General features: G+C 32.7%; 1 long non-coding RNA gene across 1 annotated transcript; it reads right to left on the bottom strand.

Annotated features, from left to right (window-relative positions):
- Positions 1-6475: 6475 nt before the first annotated feature.
- On the bottom strand, positions 6476-8596 carry LOC127118660 (uncharacterized). Its single transcript, XR_007802289.1, has 2 exons — positions 8095-8596; positions 6476-7758 (listed from the first exon to the last, which is right to left on the bottom strand). It is a non-coding gene; the product is annotated as an uncharacterized LOC127118660 (long non-coding RNA).
- Positions 8597-8861: the final 265 nt, after the last annotated feature.

The following is an 8861-nucleotide window of genomic DNA, read 5'->3' as shown; positions in this document are numbered from 1 at the left end:
CACCAACAGAACTAAGGTTCCCTCCATTTAGAAGATTGACTTAGGAAAAGGGAATCAAGGAAGAAGAAGAAACTGTAATTATGATGCAAAACATCTTTTGTTAAAACACAGGTGTATAATGGGATTATGGAGCTGCATAATGATGATCAATTATTGAATACAATGTTGAATACTAAAGCTTATGAAGGAGATTGAGGAGGATGGTATTCCTCATGAGTTGCTGAGATCTGTTACAAGTTGGGAAAAATGTCTCTGACATTGCATCTAACATCAATATATCAGTTGATATATCTAATTTCGTGTTTGTGGATAAGTGTTGAAGTTGCTCCACATCAACCTTTTGTAGCTGCCACTGCTTCTTTAGTGTATAGGATAGTATGTTCTGACTATTGTCTCTTCTCACTGTGTGATTAAGCGGTATAACTATTGGCTTGACTATTGAGTTTGAGATGTATGAGGATTTTCTGCTAACCTTATGCATTCTGCTGTGTTTAGTATCGATCGGTATAATTGGTACAAACTGAGTGTGGAGTTGATTTCTATTTCTGACTCTGGTGTGAATGGTTCTACTAGGTGTATTGGGCACTAACTATTCTGATTTTATACGTGCATACACGTTGAAGCATCGAGCCAAGCCTCTATACCTCAATTGTGTGTACTTATCTTTGTGTTAGTAGTTTCTGCTGCTGATTCTAGCTTAACTACTAATGGTGAGTGCTTGACTGACTTCTTTGGAGCATTGACTATTGTGTGTAACAACCTGTGTCTTTTGAATTCATGCTACTACTTTTTGATGATGCTTCTCTGAATTTTGATCTTGGTTGGATGTTGTTCTAAACTCTGAAGTGCGATGTTCTTTCCATGCCTTTTCCAAATTATGCCAAATAAGGGGAGTAATGATCTGGAGTTGATCTTTTAATGTGTAACAATCACCTAACTTTTTTTGTGCTACTTCTGCCGCTACTTATATGATGTACTACTTATGCTACTTCTTGAATAACACATCTTGTAGTTACTTTAGCCAAAAATTACCAAAACAAGATATTGTTATTCCTTTTGGATTGGTTGCATTAGGTAAAACAACATATGAAAAATATGTATTTTAGGCAACATGTGGAAAAAGATGTCCCAGCATGTGTTCCAGCATCTAAGCTTTTTGCCAAGAAGAGTTGTTGGCTAAATTGCTTGACAAAACTAGTTAAGCAAGAGTTTTTTGGCTAAAGCTCTTGATAGATCTAATTGTAAGAGTTGGTTAGCTAAAGTGGTTGACATAACTAGTAAAGTAATAGGCTTAAGATTTGGTTTCTGACTATCTTCAAATGTCCTTCAGAAGTGGTGAGGTGTTGACTTCTTCAAGATACAGAGTTTTTCTTATGGGAGGAAGTATGTTTTGTTGATCCAAAATCAAGTTTAAAGATGTTGGTGTTGATTCAGTCATAGAAGATTTGATTGGATGTACTTTTAAGGATGTTTTTGTCAAATAATTACTCTACAAAGAAGCCTTATATGAAGAAAGTTATTTTAGATGCTCTGGTGTAACATGTGGAACATGATGTTCGATCATGTGTATTGCAACATCTAATCTCTGAAAACACACAAATATTGTTGCAGTATTGGCTTTGATCTATTTTGTCCAATATTCAATCTTCAAAGAAGATCTACAATTCATAGAGAGGAGTTAATTTGGATGTACTTGTGCAACATGTGGAATACAATGTTCCAACATGTATGCAGTGCAACATCTAGCCCTGGTTCAGCATGCCAATGGTGTTGCATTTTTAGAGCAAAACTCTGGTTAAGATTTTGTCAGATTTGTTATTGTATTTCTGCAATGTATTTGTGTGATTTGTTTGATAGCTATTGAAGATCAAATCAATTTATAGAACTGTTTGTTTGGGTGTTTATTGGTATTTTTAGTAAACAATCACGAGTTTTAGTTTGCTTAATGAATTAAACTAAAAAAAAATCCTAATACAATTTATGTAGAAAAATACAACAAAAAAGTGTTTGTGATTGGTCCTTAAATGTTTTAATGTTGACAAACTGAACATAAACTTCTAATCAAAACAATGAAAAATTGCTTTGGAATTATAAAAAAATCATAATAACTGCCATGAAAGTAAATTTTTTAATTGAAAAGATGTAAAGAATTTAAAGAAATGACGCATACATACATTTTCTCACAAATTGTTTCTCTATATGACTTGGATACTTTAGTTCTATATAAAATATATGAAATTTTCTACCCTTGATCATAACAATGAGATTAACTTATATATTAATACAATGTTAACCATTGACAACAGTTATCTTCACATAACTCATGTGTCCCCTCATGTGGGCTTCAGCCTTCTAGTTTGCTCCCACGTGTCTTCAATGTTAAAACTGCTGCAACCCACCCATCATGTTGATAGCTACCTCTAACTGCGTTTGTCGAAAGTCTTTGATTGACTCTTATAGTGTTTACTAAACATCCCTAGTCTGTCTGACTTCTTCACTAAAACACACTAACTCCCTAACATTTTATAGATGTGTTGAACTCGACACTTGTTGAGGTGTTGATTTGTGCAAACCTTTCCAAGATTCTGGACATGTTTCGAAGAGGGAGTGATCATAATCTTGTGGATCATTTTATGAGACTCTTCCGAACCAGGCTTCATAGGCATTAAAATACATTATATCTCATATCAACTGAGAAGGTGGTCGAACCATCATTACTCGAAATGGTTAATATGTCGAAGCTATGTTTGAGACTCTTGACACTTAGAATTTTCAAATGTGGTTATTACCATTCTTTGTTGAATTCTTTCCGCTAAAATTTCCAGGATAATAATGGGTTCCAGGCTAAACAAGCCCACTTAAGTGAATCATGCCTTACAGTGTTCCTTATTCTACTTAAGAGCGTTGTACCTTACGATGTTATGTATTCCTACTTAAGCTCACTACATCTTATAGTGTTTCATAATTCACTTAATCTCACCATACCTTATTGTGTTCTATAGCTCAGTTAAGTACATTATACCTTATGATGCACCAAGTTTCTATAATTAATGATATTGCTTCACAAGACCACATAATCGAATAAGCTTCACTTATTCATTATATTTCACATTGATATGTCTTTATGTTTGTGACCCTATAGGTTCTCGTGACATTGACAATTATACAAAATCACACGATTAATATAATAAATAGTGAATAGTATCTAGTAACACATCATTGCTACCCAAGTCATGAAAATGTCATGTAATCTGGAAAAATCTTTTTGTGATGTTATTATGTGTATAATTACCATTTTCCCTCATTTCTATATTGAACACGAGGCATAGACTGTTTCACCCTTGTCCAGTTCAATATTGGACTCGTATACATTTATCCTATTATGAACAATGAGAAAATTTCATCTAGGTCACTCATATCTCTCGACATGATTTGTGGAGTATCCATCAACCAACTTTATTGTCATGTAATATGGAAAAATCTTTTTGTGATGTTGTTATGTGTATAATTACCATTTTCTCTCATTTCTATATTGAACACGAGGCATAGACCGTGTCACCCTTGTCCAGTTCAATATTGGATCCTTATACATTTATCCTATTCCGAACGATGAGAAAATTTCATCTAGGTCACTCATATCTCTCGACATGATTTGTGGAGTACCCATCAACTAACTTTATTGTCATCCTGTTACATACAATGTTTAATTGGAAATAAAGTACTATACTCCACATCTAGGATCCATAGTGGTTCCAGGTCGAAGGGTGGTATACACCATTATAACCTTGAGAATAACTTATGACATTTGCTTAACATTCTATATAGTATTCTCATGGTGGATCAATCCAGTATAAATGTTACTCATAATATTCATACATATGTGAAGACTTTATAACTCTTTATCCATGATCCATGAGATGTGATCATCAGCCTATCCACATAATAACCGTATTACTTTAATTTTATCCCACTTCACCATAAAGCTTGGTTATGGATACTTTAAGAATAATGTATGTATGTTTAATGATATCTCATGATTAAGTCACACTTAATGTTTCATTAAATGGGCTAGCTATTATAGGGACTTTAGTATAGCAAACTTTGCAGCAAATTCCCTTTAGTACTACATTCAATCTAACTTGAATGTTTAGATGGTCTTCCAACCTTTTCTTTTCACTTTTTCTAGCCTTTCCCTTTACCTATAAACTTTCCTTTACCTTTCCTTTTATCTCTCCCCTTCTTTTTATCTCTCTCTCTCTCTCTCTTCACCTTTTTCCTTCTCCAACAATTATTCTTCATCAACAAACTTTGCAGCAAGACCCTTTACCTATCATCTATTACTTGGTTACAATAAAGTCTCATATCTATATCTAAGTTGAAATCTAGTCCCACGTCTATTTCAGGGTTACAATTTAGTTCATCTTCTATAGTATGGTTACAAACAAGTCTCGCTTCTACTACATCAGTGGTCTCTCCCTCATTAATGTTGTATACTGCATCACTAGTCACTCCCTCATTAATGTGTTCATCCAAGGAAATCGTCTCTCCCTCTAATTTGTATTTTTTACATCATGTTTATCCAATGTAGTGGTCTCTCCCTCAAAGGTGTCCTTTTCCACATTATTCCCTCCCTCAAAGTTATCATTTTTCATATTATTCCCTTCATACCTTTGTATTTTTCAAAGTCCTTTTCTAAACCAATGTCCCTACAGCTGACATCTTCATCCAACTCCACTACATTGGGCTCTGCAACATATTCTTCTTCATTGTCATTGGGCCCTACAACATTGCATTTAAAGGAAAGTGACAACAAATTAATTATTTCAGGTTGTGACATTGGATGGATAACGTATAAATGCACATTCCCAATCATAACTGCATTATTTTTCATCCTATTGGTTCCTAAATTATCTTTCAAAAGAACCATATCATTAATGTTAACTGAATCATAATACCTCAAGGTCTCCACAGTTGAGTATCCTAAATACTTTAAAACCAACCAACATTTCAATGTAGAACTAGAAATCATGGTCACATTTCCTAACACATTCAAATCCATTGTAACTTGATTTTATAAACTCGATAAATTCAATCACATGATGCAAAAAACATGCAAACCTCTTATCCATGACACATTTAATCTAAATAAATATAATGTAGAAAGAATCGGTGAGACAAAGATGTAAAAACAAAAAAGTTCATATCAAATTTTTAGCAAGATAATTTTATACATGTTGAGGAATGAAGATGAATTGATAGTCTTCATTCTTCCAATCAAGAGTCTTCCTTCTTCCAACCACAACAATATGTTGTGGGATTCTAGGGTTTGTTTGTTCACTTTTTTGTATCTTGTTTGTTTGCTTCGTTGACATAATGATAGAGTTCACAGTTCTCGTGTCTTTTGAATATTTTCCAGATAATACACTTAAAACATTTACTAGTTGGATAGTCACATAAGAACAACTTAATGTTTTTACTTATAAGTATTGCGTTCAACCTAGAGGGTGAATTAGGTTTAATGATCATTTTAGATATTTTATGGACTTTTCTGATTTCTTGTAAATTTTCTAAATTATAAATATATGAATGAATAAGAAACTAAAAACTAAAGTGCAGTAAATTAAAGAACACAACAATATATCCTAGTTACTTTTTCCAAACAAGATTACTCCAAACCCCTCACACCCCATGAGAGATTTCACTATGTTAGAGAATGTTACAGTTTATCACTAAGACTCTCTTAACTTTCTAACACAATCAAGAAGGCATGCCACCTTCTAATTTTACAACAATGAGAAAGAACCATACTTTCTCTTGAACACACTTGTTTCCACAAACTTGGAAACAAGAAATATAACTAAGTTATAGATAATTTTGAACCAATAATATGAGTACATTAGAATTTTGATTCACAATAAAATTCCAACAAAGGTTCTTCCCTTTCAAATATAATAATTCAAAATATACACAATGAGTGCTTAAGAACTTATCTCTGAATGATTTGAAAATAATGCAGAAAGTTCTTGAAATTTATGACAATTGATGCAAATGAATTATTTAGAACATATTTTGGAATAATTGAATTTAACAGCGAAAATTCTACGATTTATATTGCACAAGACACCTCTAGAAAATCATGACAATGATTAAAAATGTTTATGATTAATTGGCATTGGTTTGGAATAGGCATTGATGAAAGTGTACAAGGAATATATATCAATAAGTTTCATAATTTTTCAAATAATTTTATATGAAAATCGATTGCACACCCCATGACAATCGATTGCATCAACTTTAACGTTCAAAAATTTCCAAAAATAAACTATGACAATCGATTGCACATACCCCAATAATCAATTGTCATGCTTAGAACCTTGAATTTTTGGCTGGCAGAATGATATGTCAATTGATTGCAACCTAGTCACAATCGTTTGTCACCATAAGAAAATTGCAATTTTTCTAAGTTAAAAATGCATTTTGAAAACTTAATGAATGATTTTAGATGAATATGCTTGAGCACTTATAGTACATAGATGATGAATTACATATTTGTAACTTGATAATCATTCAATCCTTTGTAATAAAAATTTGATCTTGATCAAAAACATTCATTGAAGCTTGACATCTTTAGCTTGACTTGAACATACACAATCTTAACCTTCTTTCCACATATTCGTCTTTATCAAAACATTATCTTCGCAATCTTCCCCTTTTGATAATGACAAATCCATATATGATGTTTGTGTAATTTCTGGAAAACTCCCCCAAGGATAAGTAACCCCCCCTTACTTCAAGATTCTTTAATTCTTCATTGTCAAGAACCTAGATGAAGATAGAAACAATGAATCACAAACATATATTCATCCTTCTCCCCCTTTTGACATTATCAAAAAGAAGGGAAAGATGGGTGAAACATCAAAATATAATAAAGCCATACAAGATTCAAACATTCATAATGAAACTTCAACTTAACCAAATAGAAGTCAAACCAACATCAGTCAAACAATACAAAAACACTATTTAAAGTACTTGAAACGTAATTCAAGAAATACAAAAACATCAAACATAGTACTTGAAAGATAAAAAGAACAATTCAGAGAATAGAAAAAACAAAGTCAAATCTTAGTCTTGTTTCATGTCATATGGTCTCTCTTCACTATGATAAGATTTAAGGTGATCCATTCTTGTAGAACGCCTTCCAAATTCTTCTCGCATAAAACAAAAGTTAAGATCCATCCTTGCAAATCCTTGATTCACAACATCAATAACATCTTGTTTTAAGGGAGCAACATCTGCAGGTTATTGAGGAGGAGGAGGAGGAGTGGAGGGTTATTATGTTTCATAATCAATATACTTGATAGTTTTAGAAATTGGGTCATACTGAACTCCCATCTTACTGTTGCAGAGTTTTGGAGTAATGTGATATTCAGGAAGATGCATTTCGACACGATTATCATTTGTAATATTCATGTTGCACCTTCTAAAAACTATTGATATAAAATAATCATAAGGTAGGCCTTTTGAAAACTCATTTTGATTTTCCATATGATGCAAAATCACATATGGCCAGTTGACTTGATGATTGTTCTTTATAGCATATAGAAGTTGCATTTTAGTGTAAGCGGTAAGAGAATGATTCAAGAACTTCGGTACCAGTACATAAGCTTGATAATAATGTATCAGTTGACCATCTATTGTAAGGATACATGTTGACCATGAGTTGCATTCATGAAGCTTTTCAGCAATCTTTTTCCTTTTCTGAATAAAATCAAATTCAGATATCCTAAACAGTGTCATAATAGAAGTCCTTTTTCATAAAAACAAGTAATTGAGCATCAAATGTTCAATTTAATTGCCACACCTTCATATGGTATATCTAGCCATTCTCATAACTCATTTACTGATAAGGAGATATGGACACCATTCATTGTTAAACTTATCCTATCTTTCTTAAAGCTCGTGTTAATGTAGATTATTCGAACTAAATGAGGATAATATGTTCCATAACTTCCAATAAGTTTAGCAATTATATTATTTCTTAGTTGAAGAGGAAAACTAAAGCAAGTAGAATAAAATTTACCAAGACAACCAAACCTTGGTGCAATGAGAGTATTTTTTTTGAAAAAAATCCATAAATCGCTGTCTTTGTTTGGAAGAAGGTACAAGCCTTGACACCTTCATTAGTGAAGACCTTGAGTTTGAAGAGGAGGCATTTTCCTTTCCTTTATTTAAGAGAGACAACTTTGAAGAAGAAAGTAATCAAACCTTTAATGGAGCCTTGAGAAAATTTGAGAAGATGAATTTTGAAAGAGTGAAGCTTTTGGTAGAAAACGTAGTGCCTCTTTTGCCTTTGAGAGAGAGAAGTTTCTGAAAAATGGGCCGGCTAGGGCTTGTTACAAGAGGGAATGTATATTTAGCTTTTATACTGGAGAGAAAAGCAATTTGATTGTACCAGAATTTGATAAAAAAATTGAAAGTTTTCCCAATGACAATCGATTGCATAAACCTGTCAATTGATTTCCTAAAAAATTTGAAGGATCTTGTCTCAAAATAATTCAAGAAAGCGTGCATGACAATCGATTGCACCTATGTGACAATCGATTGTCACAATTTTTACAAACTCTTTGTTCTAAACATTTTTGCAAGATAAACGCATGACAATCGATTGCATGGTTAAAAGTTTTGAAAATTTTAGGAAAAAAATAGATTTTATCTTAAGTAAATATGCATAAACATATATAATCATCTCTCTCTCTCTCTCTCTCTCTCTCTCTCTCTCTCTCTCTCTCTCTCTCTCTCTCTCTCTCTCTCTCTCTCTCTCTCTCTCTCTCTCTCTCTCTCTCTCTCTCTCTCTCTCTCTC

The sequence above is a fragment of the Lathyrus oleraceus genome, chromosome 2, assembly GCF_024323335.1.
Source record: "Lathyrus oleraceus cultivar Zhongwan6 chromosome 2, CAAS_Psat_ZW6_1.0, whole genome shotgun sequence".
NCBI classification, from domain to species: Eukaryota; Viridiplantae; Streptophyta; class Magnoliopsida; order Fabales; family Fabaceae; genus Lathyrus; species Lathyrus oleraceus.
The sequence above is the reverse complement of the archived record's forward strand: the minus strand, read 5'-3'. Positions and strand labels throughout refer to the sequence as shown.